At 49.6% G+C, this 26,579-nt stretch overlaps 1 protein-coding gene and 1 long non-coding RNA gene across 3 annotated transcripts in view; one reads left to right on the plus strand and one right to left on the minus strand.

The window, feature by feature from the left end:
- Positions 1-26,579, minus strand: part of Kazn (kazrin, periplakin interacting protein) — a 1,020,937-nt gene that overhangs the window by 351,918 nt on the left and 642,440 nt on the right. The window lies entirely within an intron of this gene.
- LOC141425033 (uncharacterized) lies at positions 11,989-19,300 on the plus strand. The gene is made up of 3 exons (XR_012450109.1): positions 11,989-12,209; positions 18,122-18,235; positions 19,103-19,300. It is a non-coding gene; the product is annotated as an uncharacterized lncRNA (long non-coding RNA).

The raw sequence follows: 26,579 nt of genomic DNA on the forward strand, positions 1-26,579 counted from the left end.
GGAGGTAAGAAGGGACAGAAGGACAGGAAGCGCTGTGGCAGGAGGGTCTGCTCGATCTCACTCTTCTCAGCTGACCAGGGTGGATCCAGGTGTGAGTACGAGGGTCTGACCTCTGTGGTTGAGGCGGGAGCCCCTCCTGGCCATCTGTGCTCTGGAGCTGGGTTCCTTTTGGGCTGACCAAGCCCTTTCAGGTCTCCTGGTCTGAGAGATCCTGCTTCCTCCCCTTTCCTTTCATACACGCCTCCAGTGAGCCACCTGAACTCCCAAATTCACACCATGTCTGCTTTCAACACGGGACAGTTAGTAGCCATCTGGGCACAGTGGTGCTAGCACTGAGGTCATTTGCCCATTCTCCATGACTGTTCTAAATGCCTGCCCCATGCAGAATCACTGACAGGGCCTAAGCAGACTGCGATGCTAACCAAATCCATCTCCAAGGACGAGAGCGAAGGCTTCCCAAGTTGGGGTCGAGGTAGACAGTGGATACACCCCAGGCAGGGCTCCTTGCCTAAAAGACATGTCCCTAAGCTGTCTTCACAATTTCCCATCATTCCCAAGACACAAAAGAAACTTCTGACAGCAATGAGTAAAAGATGCTGAGAAGTACACCAGTCTTTGACTCCCCTCCCAAAGTCCAACGCCATGATAAATGTTCCTGGTAAGCGGGTTCCCAGAGTCTCAGCATGGCTTCCACTCTATATCCTGCTCTAGGAAGGGAGAACTTCAGACACAAGCTCCTTTGACATACGCAACAGATCAGTTATAAACCAATGCCAGGCAGCATGAACTGAGGCCAGCTTCCTGCCATTAGCACACTCCTATTCTGTTGTTTGGTTTTTCAAAAGATGTACATCACAGAACAGGAGATGATGGTTACAGTCTGAATTCCTGCAGCAAACTGTCACCTACACCTAAGCTGGAGAGAAACAGCTGTGAAGAAGTGTCATTATTGTGGGAAAGAGAGAAGGAGGTGACACTTCCCACTCTACAAAGAAGACAAGAGAGCAAGTGAGGAGTGGCAGGGGGCCAAGGAGGAGAAACAGCCAAGGCAACAGGAAGAAGGGATCTGGCTCTTTACCCTGGTCCACTGCTCTGTGGGAGGACAGTGGTCAGGCCTTTCTCAAGGCCACCAGCTTGGCCAGAGGAAGAGACTTTCAGAGGTCACCTGGTGACTGGAGGCTCAGCTTCATTAAGTGAGATGTGCTCTGAGATTCCTCCTCCTGCCACTTCACCCCTGGCCTCCTGAGGATCACATGAGGCCATCACCTCCAGTGTACATTGTGTGGCACCAGTGCCATGGGAGATGAGAGGAAGCGAGCCCATCTCTGCCCAAGAGAAGGAAGCAGGCACCATGGCTCTCTGTGGAGCCTGTCTGACTTGGTCAAGGGTGGCCTCCTGCGTCGAACCCACAAAAGGCTTGGGGCCTGAGATCAGCTGCACCATGGTCGCTGGTGACACCCTCGCTGGCCACTGCCATGGCTCCAGGGTCTCTCATGTCCCCTCCTTCTGACTCAGGAAAGAAAAGTGAAATGGAGCCTCAGGAGCCATGGTGGGTACCCTGGAGGACTGATGGGTCCTTCCAAATGCACACACAGTGATTAGTGCTCTGAGGATGTCACTGGAGGAATTAAAAGCTGAGAGCCTGCCCTCCTTCACCTTTGAATGGAGGGAGCCACCTCTACAGCAAGGTCCTGAGCTGATGAGCTGGCAGAGGGGCCGTCACATGTCAGACAGCCAGGCAGAGGATGGTCACCGAGCCACAGATGGACTCACCCAGGGGTGTTCCAGAAGTTTCTGAGGAAGAATGCTGACTTCCCACAGATAGGTCAGAGTGAGAGGGGCATATGCAAACATTGTTCGTCAACCTTGTGCACACGAGGAAAGACGCTACAGCTAAGGCTCCCTGGTTTCCTGGCCTGACTCCCCCATGTCCCCTCTTGCTGACTAAGTATTTATTTATTCAGAGGTAGGACAAGTCTCTTTGGAGCTGTAAAAGCTCAGCCTCTGAAAGTGACATCAGAGCTGATGTCCCCCAATTTACGTTCCCACAAGAGCTCATTCCTGCCACTGGGGCCTAAAGGATTTAACTCCCAGAAGGAAGATGGAGACGATGGATTGGAAGGGGTGAGCGTGGAGAGTTGGGGCTTTGTTCTGGGCTGGCCCCGAGGAGCCATTTGATCACTAAGAGTTGTATGGAACAATAGCAAATCTAGAAATGAAATCTACTTTCATTCATTTTCTTTTCTTTCTTTTTATTTTTTTGAGAACTCATCTCCATATAACAGGGAGAGGTGGACTGCAGTTGGCAGTTATCAGGGTTGATTTAAGGACACTAGGGTTTGAAGATTCCCAGTGGGAATCAGCCACACTGGAGGCTTTGTTCCCACTGGGGCACCCCTTCCTGATTGTTCTAGAATAATTACAACCTGAGGAGAAATCTGCCTGGGGATAAAGTAAGACATTCAGTTCACATATGACCCAGAGGGGCCATTTGGAAAAGCACAGCCTCCAGTGTCCTGCGTCCTGGGTTAGCTCAGACCCTCAAGTGTGTAGCCAGAAGGATGTGGTCAGGAGCAGGGCACAACTGCCACCATTTCTGTTAAAGTGACAATTTCCTGGACTCGTGTGTGTCCAAGATGTCAGGGGCAAACTGGGCATGGGTCGGAAAGGGCCATATACACACAGGTCCTCCCGTCTCCTCCGTGTGGCAATTCCAATCCTTTGGGAAGGTCAGGGCTTCAAGGGGAGCCCCGGGCCAAGCATTCTGTGGGTGCCAGTGGATGACTCCCCATCTGTCTGGTGGGCGTCACAGCTGGCAGGTGCAATGAATATCTACTATGTTGATCGTTGTCTCTCCAAAATTCCTGGCCACCTGGAATCTCAGAACAGGGCCTGATCTTGAAATCCTCCTGGCCTTAAATCCAATGGCTAGTGTTCCTATAAGAACAGGGGCCCAGAGAGACTCAGGGGAAAGGCCATATACAGAAACCATGTGCAGACAGAGGTAGCCCCGGGAGGGACATAGCTGTAAGTCAAGGAGCAGCAGCAGCCTACAGAAGCTGAAAGAGGTGGGAAGGGTCTTCCCCAGAGCCTGAGGAGGGGCATGCTCCTGCTAAAACCTCCATTCTGTACTTCTGGTTTGCAGAACTGACAGTCAGTTTCCTTCTTTTTTTTGAGGGTGGGGGAGCAGTACTGGGGCTTGAACTCAAGGACCCCCACTTGCTAGACAGGGGCTCTACCACTTGAGTCATACCCCAAGCCCTTTTTGCTTCAGTTATTTTTCATTTTTGCCCAAAGCTAGCCTCAGATCTCAATCTTCGTACCTATGGCCTTTAAAGTACCTGGGACCACAGATGTGTGCCACCACACCTGGTTTATTGATTAAGATGGGGTATTGCTAACATTTTGCCTGGGCTGGCCTTGAACCTAGATTCTCTTCATCTCTGCCTCCCAATTTCTGCCTCCTGAGTAGCTGGGATTATAGGTGTGAACCACCGCACCTGGTCTGCTTCTATAGTCTTGTGGTAATTTGTTCTGGCAGCCCCAGGAAACTGGGGCTTAATTACTTATATGAAAATGAAGACTTAATTACCAGCCATCCCCAATCCTGAATCTCTAGATCTCTCTGCAAACCCTTCCCCACTTGTAGCCCCCAAGTTGCTTCTGCTATTTGGATCTTTGGGAGGTAACGGCTACATTCCAACTCGGATGCAAGGCTGTGGGTTTCCCGCAGAGCCAGCCCTCTTCACTCCATCATCACCTGCCTCCCCAACCCCATCCCAGCCCTAACAAGTGCCTGATGGTTGACTCTTAAGACATCAAGCGTCCTGACAGAAAATATAAATGCACAGTACTTAAATAAATAATTTATATTGATGGGAAGTGAAACCGTTACATAACTTATTCATCAATCACTCTATCAGCAGAGTCGATAAATGTCACTCCTTTGATGCCAAACCCTTCCATGGGATGGAAAGGCGCCCAGAAAACAGTGACAACGCATTTTCAGTCCAATCGCAATACCGAAAAAGGCAGCCATGGGACAGACACTGATTGCTGAAGGGGTCAGCTTGGTCCACTCCAGTTCACGCGAATATCTGTTGTCCACAGGCACCACGGTGGATGATGTAGCTATGAACATTGCATATGAATTTCTCTTCAAGGCTCTCCCTTCAATTCTTTCAGGTATGTATGTGGAGGTGAACTGCTGGATCATACGATAAACATAGTTTTCTCTTCTTGAGGGATCTCACCCAGTTTTGCTAGTGGTCACACCATTTTATGCCCCTACCCAGTGTGCTCAAGAGTTCCAGCTTCTTCATGCACTGACACTCAGTAGTTTCTGTTTTTGATAGTAGACATCATAATGAGTGTAACTCGTTTTCTTTCAAGCAGATAATGTAAAATTCCTGGGTGTCCTTTTTTTCCTTGACATGGAATAACAGACTCTACTGAGAAAGGTAAATTTGGGAAAATCATGCTGATCACCAGCCCTACAGAGGACAGGTTCCAGGGAGAGGGGACAGGCCAGCAATCAAGAAAGAAAGAGCTATGCAGTCCTGAGCTTGGCTCCCACCTCTCCCGCCTCAACTCAGACAACTCAGACCTCTTCCTCTCCGAGACTCCTCTGTCAAGTGCAAAGGGGAGTGAGAGGCCCTCATGTGCTCTTTTAAATATGGACAGAGTGTGGGCGATGGCAGAGGAGGAGCGCTGGCACACAGTACTCAGGGAAAGTACCGTGCCCAGGCAAGTGGAAGGCTTGAGAGAGGGTGAGACACCTGTGAAACACCTACTCCCCTTCCCCAATGCACACTCGGGAGGATGCCAAGTATTATGGTGTGAAACTTAAATGTCCCCAAAACAACTCCCATGTTGAAGGCTTGGTCCCCAGTGAAGTAGTGTTCAGAGGTGGGGTCTTTGGGAGGTGACTGGATCACGAGGGCTCTGACCTCAAGAATGGATTAATCCACTTATGGGCTCTTGGGAGTGGAGCAGCCTTTAGGAGGTAGGGCCTAGCTGAAAGAAGCAGGTCCTTAGGGGTATGCTTTTGAAGGGATAGTTGGTCCCCAGCCCTGTCCTCCCTCTCCCTCTTCTTCCTGGCCACCAGGTGGTAAGCAGCCTCTGCCATGGGCTCCTGCTAGCACAGCATGGTGTTGGCACGCACTTAGTCCTGAAGACGACATTCACAGAACATGCTCACGAAGCATGGGCTTTGGGGCGGTGTCCCTGCCTATCTCTAGGCTGACCACTGAGCAAAATGCCCAGTGGTATCAGCAACCTGTTGACAGGACCTTACAAAGGGTCTCAGACCTTTATGTGGACCTGAGCCACCACAGATGCCTAGTAACAGGCCATTGCTCCAAAGGATGTGACTACTCTCCAGTCCAACATAGGCATCTGGCTAAAGCCTGACCTTGAGGGAAAGGGACAATAATATTGCTGGAGTTGTCTCCTCTAGGGGCTTTCTATTCTCTCCTTTCCAACCTAGGACACCCATGGATACCTTGTACGACATAGGTATGACTGCTGACCCACTTTCCAGACAGAGAACTTGAGGTTCGTGGACTTAAGTTTCCTCAGAATCTCAAAGCTGCTGGTTCATGAGGCCATGGTGACCCTGCCCCAGACTATATGTCCTCAGTGGCTCAGCTCGTAATCAGGGTGGGTACACTATGGTCCACCACCTGTTTTTGTAAATAAAGTTTTATTGGAACATAGCCAAATCAATTCATTTATATGCTATCTACAGCTGCCTTCCTGTTTCAATGGCAGAACAGAATGATCTCAGCAGAGACCACCTGGCCTACAAAGCCTAAAATAACAACTGTCTGGCCCTTGACAGAAAGAGTCTGCCACCCCTGCTGTTAGTCAGAGTAACATTCAATAGATGGAGGTCTAAGGGGCCTCGGGAGATGACCCACAACAAAACAGGTGGCTGAACCCAACAGGGAGGGGAGAGACCAGAGGAAATCATAAGAACTAGTCTCTCTTTGGCAGCTTATCCACTGCCCATGGCCACTAGCACTTCAAACCATCAAGAATGGCTCCATTTCTCAGTGCCTCAGTTTCCCCATTACAGACATCACCTCCCTTGCAGAGTTTTTGGGACTTTTCAGTGAGATCTAATAAGTCAATGCTCGATGCAGGGCTTGGCAAAGTCAGTGCTCCACGAACACTTGTTCCCTCCCTTCTTCAGCCCTCTTAACTGACAACTGTCATCTTTGTGACTCCCATGTCCCTGGTAGAGGTGTGGTGCCAGGGAGGCTGTAGGTACCCCTGCCTGCTGTTCCAGAGTGCCCTGTTTCCTGGCTGTGTAGAAAGCAGCCAGGTGAGGAGGACCTGACTCATGCAGCCACTCATGGGTCCTCCTTGGCCATCACATAAGTAGCCATGGCAGCTGCCTGGCTGTAAGGTGGGTGTGGGGACACCTACAGAGTTGAGTGTCTGGATTTAAGTGCCTAGCCGAGCACCCAACCTGTAGACAGAGCACGGCCCGGTCCTTAGCTGACCGGGGTGTGAGTTCCAGTAGCTGATCATCTGCTGTGTGACACCAGGGAAGTTTCTGTACCTATCTGAACATGCATGTATGTCTGTGATAATATCTGCTTTGCAGGAGGAAAGGAGAAAATATACATGAGTGTTCAGCACAGGGCACAGCACACGAGCAACCAATAAATGTCAGTATTCGACACCCCTGACATCTCCTGATGGCTGGTGCATCACATGGTCTCAGAGAGAAGGAGGGACCCGGGCTCGGGTCCCTGGCAGCCGGGATGACTTGGCAGAGCCCCAGCAGCATCTCCATCCTCCCCAGCCTCTCCCAGTCCCCTGCAAGCTGCACTAATCTCATTATCGAGATTTATCTCCCAACAGTCACAGAGTCGCTGCCCTGGGACTTGGGTTTAATTCCATTTTAATAACAGGTTCTTAAACACATTTGAAAACAAAATTACGATGCCCTTTTATCCTTTCAGTTGGGAAAAAATCCTTGCTAATGTACAGTAATGCGTTGGGTTTTGTGTTGACTATTGTTTGTCGGTTGGATTTTCTTTTTCTTCATTTTAAATGAGTGGGTATTGTTTGAAAATTGTTGGAGGCTGAGATTCAGGGTTTGTTTCATTCTGTAACAAAATTTCCCTGTCAATAAAAGAAACAGCCAGCCCCCACCCCCACCCCCACCCCATGCCACACCAGGACTCGCCTTACTTGAAAACTGCTTATTGCCTGGCCAATGCGGACCATGGTTTTGAAGGACAGGGGACTCTGTAAGAAGATGAATTTGATTCAGGGACAGACTTTGAATGCTGTTTGCATCCTGTACTCATGGAAAAAAACACAAACCCTTACTCTCCCAGGCAGGAACGAGATGGTGGCTGACTTTCTAGGAGTTTCCAAGGCCACTAGTTTCCATTGGTTGCCAAATTGCCTGCCAGAATCAGAACTGAAAAGGGACCCATTGGACTCCAAGGTGAGCAGAGAGGCCACTGAGTCTTCTAGGACCCCCCCACAACCCAAATGTCCTAGATTTCATCAAGGCGTCTTGTCTCCTTGATGACCTATAGAACTACTCCCTCTAATTCTACCATTAGCGAGTGACCCATTCCTTTGGCTAGATTATGCGTTTTCCACTTAAAGCAAGTAACAGCGGAAGCTGTGCCAGTTTCTTAGGTGAGCGAGGATGGATAACTTCATCCTGCCTGGAGTGCCTGAAACAGCGTGCAGTGTAAAGAAGCCTGGTAGTGATGACAATTGGGCTTCAAACAGGGAATATGGGTGGAGGGAGGGACTGTGGGGACACTGAACACCTGGGGACGGTAGCCTGAGTGACCAATTTATTTATGTATTTTGGAGTGCCTCTCACATGCAAGGTAAGCACACTAGATAGAACTGAGCCATGCCCAGCCCCTATGGCCCTGGTGCTGCATTTTGGAGCATCCGTCTAACCCAGATGGTTCTGGATCTGGTCAACACACGTCTTAGAGGACTAGACTTCAGACTTGACTTTGACCTTGGAGGGTTCTAAGCAGGCTTGACATACTGGGGGCTGTCTGTGCCCCCCCCAGGCACTGGTATACATGGCTCCCACAATCCTCCCCTCTGGTAGCGTGATAGATGAACCAAGACTCAAGAGTCAGTGACGTGATAATAAAGATGAAAGTACAGCACCCGTGTATTCAGTGCTTATCGTGCTCCAGGTGCTGTTCTTCTATTACTTCTTCATGGTCATGACCTCCACTGAGGTCAAGGCTTTTGAAGTTCATCCATCACAGAGCTAAGAAATGGCCAGTCCCACTCCAACCCTGCTGGGTTTTCACACTGTGACCACTGCCTCCAGAGTTTCTCCTGGGTCAGCACAGGGCTCGCCATACCACGGCACACAGTCACAACCATACTCCAGGTGCCACTGCCGTGCCAAGATGCTGGCATTTTTCTCCCCAGAGTCAGGGTAGAGAAAGGGTACATCCTCACAGTGTCACTTGATATGCTAGTCTTGGAATCCCACAATAAAGAATAGAACAGAAGCCACCAGGGGTGAGGACGCTAGCCAGGGGAGGCCCTCGCCCCTGCCCTCACCATGGCTGCTGTCCTCACCGGGGTGTGCCTGTAAGCTCAGCTCTCAGTCTCCAAGCTGGACACGTCCCATCATGTCTCCTGAGCCACAGTTGAGCTTTGTCTTGGGGTGATTTCAAAGCCACAGGCCACGAGACAGACAGGCTCATTCACTGCACACATTTTTCCTGAGGGCCCACAGGGAGGCAGGCTGTGTTCTGGGCAGATGGGGAGGTCCACCTGGGGGATTAAGAGAGGCCAGGTCCCTGCCTCAAGGGGTTTAACTCAGCCCTGAGCCCAAGACAGGGCCCAAAGCCCCTTGTCTTCCTGCTGGGACCTGATAATCCCCACCTTCTGGAGTACTTGTCCTACACTTCAGGTCCTCATGGAAGCGAAGGTGGTGACTTGCGCCTTCACGGATCAGGCTGAATGGGACAGGACTTCAGAGTCCCCAGAGTCTGGGCCCCTGCCCAGCAGTAGCACTGAAAACTAAGGAAAACAAGTTCTCAGCCCACCTCAAACTGCCCAAGTCAGAAACTCAGGGGTGGCACAGAGATTTGCACTTGAACATGGGCTGGCCCAGGTGAGGCTGGTGCCCAGCAGGGGTGGGAGGGCTGCTGAGGCCCAGGGCTTTGAAGCAGACCTGCGTTTGGAAACTCGGCTCTGTTCTTTACAGGTCAGGATCATTCTGCCTGCTGAGGAATCTCTCCCTGCCTCAGTCTCCCAACCAGTAAGACATCAACAACAGCCCGTTTATATGGTTTTGAGGATGGAAGCAGACATGCAGATTAACAACCAGCAGGCAGGTTTGTGATACTGAGTGTAAATTGTTGGTACCTTGAGGTTTCTGAGCTCTTCCTGTCTGGAGTGTCCAACCATCATCTCTCTCTGAGCCAGGCTGGCCTCCGGGTTTCCTGGAACCGAGGGTTCCCATGGGAGACCAGGAAAGTGGCAGGCAGTTGGGGTTTCCTTGGTTACATCTCTGCCAGAAAGGAGCCCCCCTTTCTGACTCCTGACCTTTAACCACCCCAACAATGCTAAATTATTTGGTAAATGCAAGCAGGAAGACCTCTCTGGACAACAGCTCTGTCCTGCAGCCACCAAAATGTCAGTTTCCCCAGCAGCAGAGAAGCAAGTTGTTCTAATCTATGTCTGTCACAGAAGTCAGCTTCTGATAAAGTATTATCACTGATAACATTATTATTAATTATTATTATTATTATTATGTTATTATTACTGCTGATAAAGTATTATCCACGTCCGGTGATTTAAGCCAACTCTGCTAAGCCCAAACAAATAAAAACCTGCAGGGAGGGCTTTCACTAACTCACTCTAATGACAGGAGACCCGTCCAAATTCGCTACATTATCCAAGGTAGGTGAAAATAATTAAAACACAAGGTGCATACATTCTCTGCTTTGAGCAGTGAAGTCTTTGCCTGGCAAGTTTCAACGTAGCTCAACACCAGCAGAACTCAGCTGGGGTCTGGTGGTGGACGCTGACCCTGAGCAGAGAGCTCAGGGAGAGTTCAGGAGAGGGATCCCTGAATCCCCTCTGGGTCTCCCGAGTACTGCTCTCTCCACTGAAGGGAAGAATCAGGTGGAGGGGGAGAGCTGGGGTCACGTAGATGTGTGGTCTCAAAAGAACATGAAAGAAATTCTCAAACCCATCCCAAGACAGAAACTCTAGGGTGCACCCCACAGCTGACTGAACAGACCCTGGGGGTTCTCAAGCTGGTGGGCCACCTGGCCAGGTGAGTGGCCAATCAGGGGCAATCAGCAGCTGCTCCAGGTCACCCAGATGATTGCATGACTGACTTCACTGGGACTAGGTGTGCAGGGTCCTCCCGCCTGTGGACACACACAGTACTACTGTCCCTGGAGAAGGCGCTCTTCCTCCAGCTTTTCTCCACCAGGTGGGCAGGCAGGGTTCCCAGCAGAGGTGTGCACAGTGTGTCTGTAAACATTAACCAAAGTGGCCACCTGGCCAGGAAAGCTGAGGTCGTTGGAGGGAAGCAACAGAGCCACACAGTGACCTCCAACCGGGGAAGAAGGGCCTGCGTGCCTGTCCTGTCACTCACTATGCCCGACTCCGGGGCCTCTGAAGCTGTGGGTGGGAGGTGGGTTGGGGGACACAGAAATTCAGGTGAGTCATGCTCAAATGGGCATGACTGTGTCTGCACCTGGCTCCATCCGAGGCAGAGACAGCAGAGCTCAGGAAGCCTCAGGGAGTATATAGGGACCTCTCCACTCAGCTCTGACTGGCTGTTCCACCTGGAGCTGGCTATCCAGTACAGACCCCAGCGATACCCTCAGGGCGACACTTTGCTATAAATTGGATGAGGAGTTGCTGCAGGCACCTCGTGTGCAAAGGCCAAGGAAGCTGCTGAGGACAGCCCCACCTTGGTGAAGCACTCAGCTCCAAAAAAGGCTGGAGGAGCCTGAGCCAAGGGACGGGCTCACCTTAGACACCCCAGGTGCTTAAGATGCCGATTACCTCAAGATGCCGATGGGATGACTGCATTTATGGAGCACCTGCTGCTTCCCAGGCACCCAGCCTTCTCTCATTTCATCCTGAGAATGGAGGTCAAACCCCAGGGAACGCAGCCCAGGGGTGCGTTTTGTTTGGTCTGAGCAGTGTTTTCTGGGTTTCATCTTTCTAAACAAATGTTGAATGAGTTGTTAACATTTAAAACTCAGGAGATTATGTGGTAAGTCTGGGTTTCTGCTCTTCTGGAATAATGAGAAGGTCAGATGGTCACCTGCATCCTGGATAGAACAGGGATGGAGCTGGGACCGCACCCCGCATCTCAGCCCCCGCAGTCCTCAGCACTCCCCACCACTTGTCACTCCTCCATCACCTCACCTGGACCAGCAGGTGTTTGAACTCATTGCCTGTACTCAAAGGTTTCACCCACAGTCCAGGTTCCAGCACGCCTAGTCCACACCAGTAGCCTTTTGCTCACCCACCCTCTTTCTGGCTATTTCCAATTCCCCCTGGACCTCTCCAAAGGACTGTCTCGCAGCTCCATGAATAGACTGATTTCTGACCCACACTCCACAGAAGGAAGGACGATGGACACCCACACCAGGGTCAGGAGCACCACCCTGTTATCATTTGTCAATGTCCCCTGCAAGACTGAGAACTTCAGCTGGCTGGGAGCCCAGTTATTTATCCGTGAGACAGCAGAATCTTGCAACCTTGGCATTATCACATTTGGGCCAGAAAATTCTCTGTTGCAGAGGGGCACAGCAGGATGTGAGCTGCATCTCTGGTCTCCACCCACCAGGCACCATTAGCACCCCTTCATGTGCAGTTGTGAGAGCCAGCAACATCTGCAGACGTTACACAAGGTGGGGCAAAGATCACCAAGCTGGGCGCACAGACAGCAATGACACATTTTCAGGGTAGGTGGCTGGGGGTGGGGGTGGGGTGTGAGTGGATAGATGAGTCCAGGGAGCAGAAGGAAGTAAAAACTACAAGCCACAACCAACTAAGCAAGAACAAAGTGCTCAGACGGTATGATGACTCTGAAATGGCAATTTTAAGCTAAAGCAAATTGAGTTAAAATCCCACACCATTTTCAGGGACGCCTGGAGTTGTTTCAGTGAAGAGCACTTGTGGAAGATTTGCAAAGGGGTCAGGAGTACACAGCTCGGGTGAGTCCTTGCAAACAGAAGACCCAGCTTCCTAAACAGAATCTGTCTTTGCTACTCAGCTCGGTTTATTTTCATTTTTCCTTTCTGATGCTGGCCTTGTTTCGCTGCTTGGTGATTTGCCCCGCTCAGGCCCCATTTCAGCCTGATGTCCCATTCTCTAGGAATTAAACTAAAGAAGGCAGAGTTTGGGGAATGGCAGAGTGCTGGGGGGACAATCTTCCTCCTGAATGCATGGCTTGGGGTCACCAGCATCATTCAAAGGACCCCTCTTTTATGGAAGGAAGTTGAAAAGGCGATTGGATAACTCCCTGATTCAGCCATGTTGGCTGTGACCATCAAGGGCCCCATCATGAATAATCTTTTCTTCTAAGGCTCAAGTTCAAAGGGTTCGTTTGAGACTCTCCAATTATTCTCCTGGAAAAAACCCCAATCAAAATTTTGAAAAATAAACCCAATCAAATGTTCTTTTCAATGCTGTTCCCACAGAATAGGCTTTGTACCACACAACGTGATCCCTGCTTGTCCGTGGAAGCACTCCTGGCTCCCGGGAGGGAGGGGATACACTCTGTCCCCGCAGGGTTCACACAAAGAACCCCCTCAATGTTTGGTGGGGAAGGTTAGGAGAAGACAGGCTGCTTTCTCGCTTATCATGCATGACCCCTCCAGTCCCTGTCCCACAGCAAGGAAGACACGTGTTGCAGCGAAAGAAAACTTCCCAGGCCACCTCCCAGCACTGATCAGAAGTTCACCTGTGCAGAAAACCCCATCTCAAATACAATGGCTGGGACCGGCTGCCACCAAAGCATGTCTAAAGTATTTCAGCACCGGGGCAGTGGAAGTCACATTCAGTTTCCTCTAGGCTCACAAGCCCTGAAAATGGGGTGCAGAGTTGCCACTGGGCTCTTGAGGCTGCCTGCGAGGCCTGGCTCTGTTCTTTAAGGAACCAGCAGTGCTCTTGGGTTGAAACTGCTCACTGTGCTCCAGTGACAATCTTTGAATTCCAGCTTTACCAGCTTTAGGACAACCACCATGGCAGGTGATCGTCCTCTCCTACCCCTGTTTCTGGTTTCATGTACCTAGGTAGCGAGTGGGACAGTCAGCACTGAGTTATTCTCTCTGGATGTCCAGAATCACCCACTTCTGATGAGGGGGAGCCTCGGACCCCAATGGAAGAGCAGTGGCCTCAGTGTTAATTACATGGTCCAAAATCCTGAGGTGCACCCAGACTGCTTGGGGTGGGAGAAGATGTCTCCCACATACACAGGGGCCTGGTTTCAACTGTACCATGAACCTGCTGACTGACAAGACGCAAGTTTATCTGACCCATCACTGAGTTTATAGGCTACATGTTAGCTGTGATTTTTTTCTCAGTCAAGAGATACTGAATGTAGAGTTATGTCATATAGGATGGAAGGCGTCTTGACACTGAACAATGTTCTTAGAAATAACATTTAAGAGCTGGGCACAGTAGTGTACACTTATAATCCCAGCACTCAAGAGGCTGAAGTAGGAGGATTGAGAGTTCAAGGCCAGCCTGGGCTACATAGTGAGACCTTGCCAATAATAATAATAATAATAATAATAATAGAAAACGCATCTGTTGACTTTGGCCATTATAATTCTTTGTGTTTGATTTTGTGTTTCTTTGCACAATGTTATATGGCTGTGGATATACCATGAAACACATTGGCCTATTCCTTCTTACCTACAAATACACTCACCCACAGACACACGCTTGTCTGTCACTTGTATGTGTTACCCTGAGAAGTTACCCAAACTCCCTGGGCTTCCGTTTCCTCATTAGTAAAAAAGAGGCAATGACAGGACACCTGTCTGCCTGGTTTTCTGTAAATGAAATCTCCCTGCTTCTATACTCTGCCCTTAATGTGTCCTGTGGATGCACACTATATTACAAAGCACAGATTAAAAATGGTAATTAACCACCAAACAGTCTTGGAGGTTTTGGAATCATGATGACCATTAAAAAAAAAAAAAAGTGTTGGCCAGGTGCCAGTGGCTCATGCCTGTAATCCTAGCCACTTGGGTGGCTGAGATCAGGAGGACTGAGGTGTGAGGCCAGCTGGGCAAAAAGTTTGTGACACCCATCTCAACCAATAGCTGGGCACAGTGGCACAGGGCTGTCATCCCAGCTATGGCAAGAAGTGTAAAATAGGAGAATGGTGGTCCAGGCCAGCCTGGGCAAAAAGTTAGACCCCATCTCCAAAATAACCAAAAAGAGCTGGAGGTCATGCAGTGGAGTGCTTGTCTACCAAGTGCAAAGCCCTGAGTTCAAACCCAGTACTTACAAAATAAATAAATAAAGAACCGATGTTTCTGGCTTTTCTCTCCACCTCATCACAGTTCACTCTGTTTCGTTCTTCCTAACCCTGAGTGCACATTCACACTCCCAGAGTCATTCCTCACCTGGTCCTGTTTCTGCAGTGCCAGTGGGCAGGCCCCAAGGCCTTCCAGAGGCTGTGCCTCCAGGAACATCCTCAGTCACTGTAATCAGGAAACCGTGAACTTGGCTTATAGCACTGGATCAATCAGCCTTGGGGTGTGGTGCAAACCATGAACGATTTCTCCAAGATCAAGGACTCATTGCCTGGGTTCAATCCCAACTCCACTAGTTAGCTGCTGTGTGACCCTGCACAAGAAACCTAACCTCTCTGGACTTCGGTTCCCCATCTGTAAAGTGTGATTCACAGTTGTGCCTTTCTCAACCCTTAAATGAGTTAACAAATGGGCCCGGCGTAAAGTAAAAGCCCTAGTAGTGGTGACAATTAGGTCTCTGGAAGGTGAGAACCTTCTGGCAGCATCCTCGGTTCTCCTCATCCCCTAAGCCCCAGGAAGAAGACAGATCTTTGGCAGGCTGAAGACCCCAGGGCCTGGCCACCATCAGAGCAAGAATGCAGGCCTGCACCAGGGTCACCAAACCTGTTTGTCCATGCCCGGATCCCACGGCAAAAAAGTAGGGCACACCTTGTCATTCTAAGAATTTGAGGACCATTCTGGAAAATCAGAACATGTGGCCAGAACTGCTGACCTTGTCCACATTCACTGACTGCCAAATTAAAAGAACTGGGAGTATGAAGATGCCTGATTTTAACATGAAGATGCAAATGGCGCTTCTGCCCTGGCAGCGAGAGGCCTGGTGCCCAATGACTCAGGTCAACTTGCTCATCTGCAGTTGGCCCTGGGGAGAGGCCGGTTCCAATGGGACAGGACCGCTGGCACACACTCAAGCCCTGGGTTTTCCCAGTAGTGACTCAGGCCTCCAAATCCCTTAATACTCGGGGAAGGAAAAGCGCTGGGAAGGAAGGGCTCCCTGTCCTGTATCTAATGCTTGTCTTGAAGTCATCCCCTGTGATGTCAAGTGTCCCGGTTCCAAGCCCTCCTTCTTGGAATTCCACCTAGGTGCAACCTCGTTCCCCTCCCCACAGGCTCCTCTAAGGGCTGTGCTGGGAGGGGGGTTCTGTTTTTCCTTTTCATCAGCTGAGATCAGATGCCCCACCACTGGGTAAAATAACCAAATAATCTATGCTCACCAAATATCGCCATTGACATTCTCTCTCCTCTCTTTCTCTCTCAGTAGTACTGGGATTTGAACTCAGGGCCTTGTACCTGTTACACATGTGCTCTACCACTTGAACCATGCCCCCGGCCTTTTGCTTCAGATTATTTTTCAGCTAGGGTCTTGCACTTTTACCTGGGCCACCCTAAGACTATGATCCTCCATCTCTACCTCATGAGTAGCTGGGAGCACAGGCACACGCCTCCACACCCAGTTTGTTTGTTGAGATGGGGTTTCACTAACTTTTTGCCTGGACTGGCCTCCAACCATGATCTTCCTATCTCTCCGTGATTACAGGTGTGTCCCACCACATGTGGCTTTCTAGTTTCTTTCCTAGGTGTCCTTTCTGGGTTGTGATCGTTGCATAAATGTGACCATCCTATCCCTGCAATGTCACGTCTGCTTTCTTCCAGGGGCTTTCTCACATAGGCATGACTTTCATGTAACTATGAGGAGGAGCAAACTGAAACAAATTCCCATGGGGAAGTAAGTTCCAGCTTCCTTTGGCTCCCCAGAGGAGTAAAGGGACTGATGCTTACCTGGGATGTGACAGGTGGTTTCAGGGGACACTGGGAGACCAGTGGGGAAGGACATGGGAGGGGAGGAGCTGGGAGCCCATGAAGGCTGGCAGTGTTTAGTGAGTGCTGATCTTTGTGTAGGGCTTCTACCTTCCAAGTGGAACCAGTGCAGTCCTGCAGGCTGGGGCTGAAGAAGTCACAATTGTGACTCAGATTTGCCTTTGCAGTCTGAATTTATTGAGCCCCTGCAAATCAGAAGGGATTGAATATAGAGTCCGGTTTTCACCTTTATTGAAAACGCCTAATCTGACAACAGTGCCAGGCCCAGGCTCCTACACTGTGGCAATTACAAAGTTGTGAGAATGTACCGCTATCTGCAGGCAGTCACCGACTCCCTGCCAGACTGTCCACAGTCACCACCAGCTCGCTCCATCACACACTTACAGCCCAGAATCTGCACACACTTGAGTTTGTCACCCAGGTCCTTGAGTGACTTCTGATATTACCCTGACCTTCAGAGGACCCAGGAAACTCCCTTGCCAACCTTCAGCTCGAGTCAGAAGCTGACTGCTTCTTCTCTAACTTGGCCTCCTGGGCCACCTGGGGAACAGGTCAAACCCTTTTGGAACAAAGGCTTGAACCACTCCCTGACCTCTGTCCTAGGCTGGGGACTGTGTGAGCAGGAATTCAGTACCACAGCTCAGGTGGCCTATGCTGGCTGGGCTGGGTTTTTTTTGCATTCCTTCTACATAATTTTGCAATTGGCTGCAGGTTGTTTTGACCATTATTTTATCAAGCAACAGGAAAAACTGTGCCCCGGGGTCTGATTATTAAAATATGCTACTCTTCCATATTTAAATAGTGGAATGGCTTTTCAGAGCCTTAAAATGAGCCAAGGGAAACACCTATGGCTTACAACGTAGGTAAAAGGGAAGCTTAACACTTCACCAGTAACTGCCCAGGACGGAGTCTTCCTCTGTCAAGTCATGGACACAGGGACAAGCTGGTAACGTGAGTATGAATGAGGACACAGAGAAGATAGGGACCATGGAATGAATGCCCTAGACGTTGAGCAGCAGGAGCTCAGTGAATGGCCTCAGGTGTCCCCAAGTTGCACCTTATGAGTGCTTTGGCAGTTGTCACAGAGGCAATGGGGACAGGAGAAAAATCAATGGAGTCTCTGAGAATAGAAACAACCAACTGGAGGTAAGTAACTAAAACACTCAGATGGCCAGTGATTCTCAACCAGCAGCATTCGGTTCCCTGTGGACACATGGCAATGTCTAGAGACATTTTTGGTTGTCATACTGGAGTAAGGGGCTACTGGCACGGAGGGTTTGGGTGACAAGGCTGATGCAAACATCCTGCAGTGCACAGGACAGCCCCCCACAACACAGAACTATGGCTCCCCACGTCAACAGTGCTGGTTTGAGAGTCACTGCCCTGAATAGCACAGGGCGTGTGCTGAAGTGATCACACCGGGGTCAGCCAGATGCCCCCGTCACTGCTCTCTCCACCCTTATTTTCTACCATAGTGAAAGGGCTTTTTACAGTCAGGTTGACTTTTTAAGATGTACAAATCCATGAATTTTAGCTGTATAGATTTGTGTCACCTGTACCACAATCAGGATACAGGCGTCACTGTCCCTTTAAAGCTACATCCTTCCCCTCCACCCCCCAACAACCACTGATCTGTTCACACCAACTAGAGTTGTGTTTTTTAAGAGTGTCCCATCAATGGGATCAGAGGGCATGTGACCTTTGGGGACCATTTCTTTCACTCAAGTGTTACAACCTTGAGATCCTCCATGTCATCTCAGGTATCAGTCACCCACTCTGTGCTGTTGCTGAGCAGTGGTTCTCTGTGTGTCCACTCATCTGTTGTAGACATCTGCATCATTCCCGCCTTGGGACAATTTTGACTACAGCCTGCTGTAAGTATTCATGTTCAGTTTTGGGGTGGTCATAGGTCTTCACTTCTCTAGGGTCCATATGGAGAAATGTGACTGCTGGGTCATATAGAAGAGGGATATTTAACTTCCTAACATACTGCCGAGCCATTTTGCAGAGGGGCTGCATCATTTTATGCTCCTGCAAAAGATCCGTTTGCTCTGCTTCTTTGTCCGCACTTGGGATCGTCTGGCTTTTTAATTTGAGCCTTTCTGATAGGCGTGTAGTTGAATGTCCTAGTGGTTAATTTGCACAGTCCTCATGATAATGACTCTGTGGTGTCCTCTCATGTTCTTATTTGCCATGGGGATATCCCCTTTCACACACCATCTATTCAAGTGTCTTGCCAACTTTGTTTTCTTTACTCTGAATTTCAGAATTCATTCAGTAGTCCAGACACAAGTCCTCTGTTGGACAGGCAACTTGCAAATATTTCCTCCCACTTTTTAGCTTGGCGTTGCATTCTCTCACAGGTGTCTCTTGTAGAACAGTTTTTAATCTTGATAGAGTCCAATCAATCAAGTTTGTCTTTCATGGATGTGCTTTGTGTGCCTGGTCAAGCCCAAGTATAACAGAATTTTCTTAAGAAGCCCATGACAACTCCTAACTTTTTTTTTTTTTTTGAGCCAGGGTCTTGCTATATAGCCCAGGCTGGCCTCAATCTCACCATCCTCCTGAGTGCTATGATTACAGGTGTGCACCACCTTGCCTAGCTCTCGCCCCTGGCCATTGTTCTGTTGATAAGAGTAGTGAGCGGCAACAGGGTGTGGAAAGGATGTTGTGTTCCAGAAACCTCCTTAGATGTCAGCTGATGCACGCCCTCTTCTGGAATCTTCCACCTTACTTTACAGAATGAGCTTGTGACAGCTAGAGCTCCACCTCAGAGCACATGGTTGCAGTCACATCACAGTCCTGGTACCATGGAAAGTCCAGCAACACCGTATGCTGAGGACTGTGGAGTGCAGCTGTCATGCCTATCCTGGACCGCCTGTCTTGGACTGCCTGCAGCCAGTTCTCATGAAAACAAAACTAAAATTCAATTTTACTTAGTCATCTGTGTTTTTGACTCTCTATTATCCCTGGCTAAATCTAAACTGATCTTACTCGGGAATCTCCCATGAAACCCAGCAGGTGTCTGTGGCCACTGGGAGTGGACCTGGCTATGTGAGGTTTTCCCCCCTGACCACTATAATCAAAGGATTCCTCCTGATCCTGGTGTTACCCGTTGGTCTGGCACTGGGATGAAGACACGTTGCTTGTGAGAAGCCAACTCTACTCAGCTCCACAGCCACCCCAACCAGCCAGATCCATGGCGGGACGCTTCAGTGAGGGGCAAGGTGGTCCTGGAGTTTTGCTGAAACCATCAGGAAGAGGAGTTCACAGTGGCTCACAGTTACCTGTGACCACTGAAGACAAAGCCTACCTGAGAACACAGCAGAGAATTGCAGAGCCGAGAGAGACAGAAGTAGGCTAGGAGCAGCACAGGAGATTCAGCTCAGAGACTGGTTGCTCAGGAAGCCTTTCTAAAAACAGAGGCACTGAATCTGAGATCTGCCACAAAAACAGGTGTTAATGTGGGAAAGCGTGGAGGAGAGGGTAAAGAGCAAACAGCATGTGCAAAGGCCCAGGGGCAGGCTGACTACTGGGTAGGAGTAGTCAGAGTACAAACATCCTGTTTGGGCTGAGTTTGTGGTGCTGACAGCACCACCAGAATCAAAGCATAACCCAGCAGGTTTTCTGCCAAACATGAATTAGGCAGCTCATTAGGCCATAATTTTATTAAGTAGCGTTTAATACAATGAGTAATTTTGAGCTTTATCATTTAAATAGAAAGGGCTGTTTTTAAACTTAGCTGAACAGTAGATTGGATATAAAAATATTTCTGTTTCAAACCCGACACACCAAGGGCTTTATTCAAGTAACTCAAGTGGGTTTCCAGCTACACGTTCACCGAGGGCTGCTGGCAAGCAGCACCCTGTTACAAAGAAGTCACTGGCTAGGCTGTGCACCCCTGCTCTGGGGCCACACAGGCGTGGGTGTGAGGGAGGCTAGCAGGTGGAGTTGGGCAGCCCTGGCACAGGTGCACCTCACCCACCTGGGTGGTCAGAGAAATCCAAGGTGATGGGTCTGGGTGTCCAGTGTTCACCCAGGTGAGCTCCAGGCCATCTGCAGGTCCACCCTCTGTGCTATGTGGAGAACAAGGAGAGGAGGGACAGCAGCAAGAATCTGAAATTTACAAACTGCTGAGAGAACCACTGAGAGTGGGGAGGAAGAAGCTACCCGGCCATCGAAGCCCAGCTCACCCCCTGAGGACGCTACCCCTCATGGCATTTATACCACTCCAAACAGGCCATGACCATGGCCTCAATGTCCCCTACGGGAACAATTTCCAGACACTGTGCTGCAAGGGGACACTTGACCACTGAAAGTGCCGGCGCTCAGCATTAATTCTTCATGTTTCAGAAGCCCATTAAGCCGTGTTATACATCCCATTCTTGCAGCTGCTCAGTTCATTCCCAGCTTGGGCAGTGGCCGGGCAGTATCCATGGGGACACAGCCTGGTTTCTTTGCCCTCAAGGTTTAAATGAGAGGTCTCTTCCTCTAGCTCTGGCCCCTCCCAGGGATCAGGGCCCCCTATATTCACCTAAGGAACTTAAAGAAAAACAACACCCAGCCAGGTCCTCCCCAAGACTAAATGAGACTCTTTGGAAGATGCAACCCAGATGTAATCTCTTCCAAGAGCTTCTGGAGGACTCCAGGGCCAACCTTGTGAACTACAGCTGTACGAGACCATCTGAGACAGGAGGTGACCTGAAGGCCATGCTCTGTTTTGGGGCACCTCATGTCTATTTCCCATGTGTTCCCTTGGAAAGTCAGGTGATACTTCTGAGCCTCAGTCTTCCCCATCTGTGGAACAGGAGTGACAATCCTACCTGCCGCCTGGATTATCATGGCACTGACACAAATTAATGCAGGCAAAGGGCTCGGCTCATACCTGGCAAAAAGCCAACGTGTTGTCAAACATGACTGGTCCCTGCAACACAACCGCAACTCTGCCCAGCCCTGTTGGTGTCACTCTTACACTGGCTGATGAGCCTTTCACAGGTTACCTGGTCCATCTCACTGGTTTCTAGCCCAGGGCTCTCCCGGAAACTCTCTGCCCAGCCTCTTCCTCTTCTGGGTGACATGTTTCCACTGAGGCTGGTGTTGGAGGTGAGGGTGGGTACAGCATATTTTTCTTGTTCCCTTTCCTGGGCAACCATGACTTTCCAACAGCAGCAGACTTAAATGTAAACCAACACCACTCATGGACTAAAACCATCAACATGTTAACAGCGTTGACTTCACCTGGCTCGTGGTGACTCCACCTTGACACTGCTGCCAGTGGGTGTGTACTTGACCCCTGGCCTCCACCCACTGGATGACAGCAGCATGTCTCCCACGAACATCTCCAGACATTGCCAACTGCCTCGGGTGAGAAACTCTGGTCTACTTCACACAAGCTACAGGTGTACAGCTCCACCTACGTGTAAAGCCCATGATTGCAGGTGGAGCTGCTTCTCCCACCACTCTCCGAGAGATCTTGCAAACACAGGGCTGCTCAGTGAGGCCTGCAGGAGCTCCATTCCTAGTTCCAGTAGCTGTAGCAGTAGTGGGATGGGGTGGAGGGAACGGAGAATGGCAGCAGAAGCCAGCCTTGCTGTAGCACCCAGGGCACTTCGCACAGACCTGGGCCCTGGGCAGGTGTCTTCATTCCCTCATAGCCTTGTGAGGGAACACCATTCAGGGCAGTTAAGGGACTAGCCCAGACACAACCAAGTGCCAGGACACAACCAAGCAGCTGTCTGAATTTGAGAACTGTGTCCCCAACTAACACATCACCTCCATTAACAACAGCAAGAAGCTACTATTTGCTGAACACTCAGTCCGTGCCAGTACTTGGTCCCTCACTTGGTCCCCTCCCCATAACACCTATGGGACAGGCTCTATTCGTTTCCCTCCCTCACGAAGAAAAGTGACATTGGCAGGTCCAGGAATGTTTCCAGTTTCCCTCAGCAATTAGGAGACAAAGTCAAGTTCTACCCTAAGTTGTGGGACTCACAGCTGACTTCTGAGCCACTCACTTCCTAAACGGGTTTTCACCTGCACAAAGTAAGGGTAACCTTCCAACCCACCCACTCTGAGTGGATGCTTGCTGAGGAGGAGGGGTACACTGGCTATGCTGGAGAAAAGGGGCTAGGGATGTCTGGCACCTTCCTGCCCTGGGCTGATCTGGGCCTCCTGACCTGTAGGAGCCCTCTTGTCTGCCAGAAAGCTCTGATTGCCAGTTTGCCATTACTTGTAAGTCACAACTAACAAAGCCAGTCTGCTCTGGCTACGTAAGCCGTATATAAGTGACCAGGATGGGAAGGATGAATGGAACCCGCACATCTGACAAGAGCTATGCCATTCCAGTGAGTGACCAGATATTGATGGCAATAATGTACCTTATTTGTGGTATTGTGGGTTTCTAGCAATAACTGGATTTTTATCTAATCCCCTGCAAACGTATAACCTATTTTTGAAGACAGATTCTCCATGTATGGTTATGAAATGGAAATTTTTTTAAGACAAAAGAGGAAAAAAAATCTTCTGTGGTCTTTTTATCCTTTATCAGCCAGACTTGGTGAAAAACTGGAGTTGGGAAGTATTTGTGCGTCTCCCTGGGAACAAGGTTCACATGGAAGAAATGGCTCGAGTGTGTAAATAGTAAGTGTGGCTTTTGTGCTCTGCTGCACACACAGTATCACGATAAATGGAACCTGTTGCCTTCTAGACACATGCACAGAACTCCTGTGACATTCACAGGGAGGAGGCATGTAGAGGGAAAGAATGGGTCCCACTCTGCAACCTCCAGCTCCGCAGCAGTCAATGCTGTTATGGAGAGCGAGCTTCTGAGGCCAAGAAAGGCACACGGGATGGCCAGGACTCATTACAGAGCAGCTCACGGTTCTGTCAGCTTCTGGAAAAAGCAGTTATGACATTCTTCTTTCCACTCCAAAGTGTCAGGATTTTTCTGCCTTTATCATTTTAAATGGTAGCCTTAAACCTGACTAACCCCACGGCCTGTGGATCCAAGCTCTCTCTTACCTGACACCAAATCAGAACAGCTTTTCGTATCCATGTCCCAGTCTCTATAGGAACCTAATGTATCTTCTGAATCATTAGCGAAACAATGAACTATGTTCTGTGTGTACCTGCAGGATGAGGACCAGGTGCCATTCTGATGCTTTTTTCAGGGAAGGTCTATATGAGTGTCTCGTAGCTGCTGTGACAAATACCCACAAACCTGGCGGCTTCAAAGAACACATACTTATTATCTTACAGTTCTGGAAGTTCTGGAAGTCAGAAGTCGGAAGTCAGAAGTCAGGTCTCGAGGGCTAAAATCAAGGTGGAGGCAGGGCTGGTCGCCTCTGGAGGCACTAGGGGAGAATATGGCTCCTCACCGTTTCCAGCATCTTTGGGTTGCCTGTGTTTCCTGGCAATGTGCTATTTCTGTGTCACACGTCCCTGTCTGGTTGGTACTCCCTGGCTTCTCTCTCAGAAGGGCTTGTGAGTACACTAAGCCCACCACACGAGCCAGGAAAATGTCTGAATCTCAAAATCCTTAGCATCACCACCCCTGCAAAGGCCCTGTAGCCAGGTTAGGTTTTGGGTATCTTTGGGGGACCGTTACCTGCCTACCACAGCGTCTAGTACAGTCAGCCCTCTATATCTTGTGGGTTCCATATGGTTGGGTACAACCAATCTTGAATCAGAAATATTTGAAAAAGAAGAAATTCCAGAAAGTTCCAAAACGTAAAACTTGAAATAACCTTGCTCTAGGCGCTATGCTGAATGCCAGGGATGGAGTGGTGTGAGGACACATAACGAATGCCTTGGAGCCCACCGCCATCTTCCTGGACACTCACTGTTTCTCCAGCACGCCTGGTTGGAGCACCGCTGGCCTTGTGTCTAGGTCCTGCACTATGACTGTGTCTTCAGTGAACAACTATAGACTTTTCTCTGGTGCTGGGAATGGAACTCAGGGACTTGGGAATGTTAAGCGTGTGTTCTATCACTAACTTACCCCTCCAGCCCCAGACTTTTCGCCCTTGTCATTATTCCCTAGACAATACAGGATAACAAGCACCTCCATGGTATTTACATTGTATCAGGTGTTGTAAGTCATCTGGCGATGATGTAAAGACGTGCGGGTTCTGTGTGAATACTTTGCCCTTTTTCATAATGGACCTGAGCACCCTCAAATGTGGGATCTGTGGGGGTCCTGGAACCGTCTCCCGTGGATAGTAAGGGACGACTGTAACAGATCTGACGATATTAAATGTCTCTTGTCCTTTTTCCCATGCAGGGAGTCACCATTGTAAAGAACAAGTGTCCGGTGCCCTGCTGTAGATTGATGTGTTCAGATCCAGCCACAGCCCACACCTGGCTCAGACCCACGCAGGTGGCCAAGGGTGGGGAGGTGATGGTGCCTGTGGGATGAAGTCCCTCAAATGCACGTTCAAGATGGCGCTTGGAGCCCTGGCTTCATCTGCCAGTCCTGGCTGAGAACAGCTCAAGTTCATCTGGAAGGCAGGAAAACATTGCTATAGCCTCAGAGAAGAACAAATCAAAGAGACAGAAGGCAGCCCAAAACGAAGCACTCCTACTGGGGGCTCATTCAGCTTTTCAGAAAAGTCTGAGCTTCCACCCTAGCTCTCCATTCTGCTACCTCTTCTCAACACAGATAATTCATCATTTCTCCCATAGAAAGATTCTTTTATATACAAATGGTTTCTCATTCCACACTCTCAAAAGGCAGCCTCTAAGCCAGTCACTGGTGGCTCACGCCTATAATCTTAGCTACTCAGGAGGCAGAGATCAGGAGGATTGCAGTTCAGCCCAGGGCAAGTAGTGTAGCATCCTATCTCAAAAATATTCAACACAAAACAGGGCTGGTGAGTGGCTCAAGTCATCGAGCGCCTGCCTAGCAAGTGTGAGGCCCTGAGTTCAAACCGCAGTACCACTAAAAAAATAAAATAAGTAAAAGCCAACCTCTTAAGAGATGTTATACTTAACAAAAAGTTTGCTTTAACATAAAAACGAGTATTCCCAATGCATTAAAATCCTGTTCTGAATAATAGCATTACTGTAAACATTTTCTGTAGCCCCCACTCCTGCCTATCTGTCCTTGCCCAGAAAGCCTGGGCTACCATCAGCGAGGTACATCTGCAGAGGCCACTGAGAAATGCAAGGCACAGCAAAGTCTCCTTCCCCCCAAAAGCCCCTTGAAATTGCAATGGAGACATCCACACCAGCTGCTTCTTCTCCTGCTTTTTAAAAACTTAACAGTTTGGCAATCACACTTTGGTTTGACAAGAGACTGTGGAACTGTGAAAATGTGTCACTTTGTCTTCTTCAAACTCCGAATTCAATCAAAATAACATGTATTAAAAGCTTGGGGGTGCTTGCCAGAGACGGTGGAGTCATTTTAAGAGAGATGACCCCAGATCTTTCACCCTACTGTTTCTTTCTTCCTGTATACAATAACATCGATCTTCAGACACACTCCCACCAAGGTGCGTTCTGTCTCCTGGCTCCATCACTTGCTTCCACTAGTGTGATGGGGTAGCAGCTGCCTGGGAATTTTCTCTGACCTAAGGAATGCAGCAGCCGAGGACAGGGTTCCGTGCTCTCACGCTGTCTCCAGTGCACAGTATGGTGTGGGAAACTGTTGTGTGCATAACCTGCTGTGCCATGTCTCCACGTCCCAGCATGCACACGGGCTGCCGGCTGGGAGTTCCACAATGATCCTCCCATGGTGGCATGGAGCAGCAGGGAGGGATGGAGGGGAGGACTGCCGGGCCTCAGTGCCCCCACACTTCCCACCTGGGCAACTTTGCCGAAGCTGTTTCTCCAGGTACAATCAAATTGGTTTCTTTTGGCTGTGATGGGTGGAAATTCCCAACTCAAACTGGGTTTTAAGAAAAAGAAGAACTGGATGGGCTAACGTAACTGCAATGTCCAAAAGGGAGGGTCTGGGTCCCTGCCTTCTTAGCTTGTCCTCCACCTGGCTCTGCCTTGTGGTGCTAAGATAGATGTAGCTGCTCCACCCTTCTAGTCCCCCAGGTCCCAGTGCAGAGGAGTTGCTACCAAGTAGTTTCCACAGGTGCTCTTGGATTCACTCTGCTTGGATGATTGTCCCATCTCTGAGCTACTAACAGGGGTCAGGAGAAATCACTTTGCTGTTTGGCTTATTTGCAGTTCTATGAACCTCAAAGTCCAAGAATAAGAGAAAGACAGATC

Source organism: Castor canadensis, chromosome 7, assembly GCF_047511655.1.
Source record: "Castor canadensis chromosome 7, mCasCan1.hap1v2, whole genome shotgun sequence".
Classification (NCBI taxonomy): Eukaryota; Metazoa; Chordata; class Mammalia; order Rodentia; family Castoridae; genus Castor; species Castor canadensis.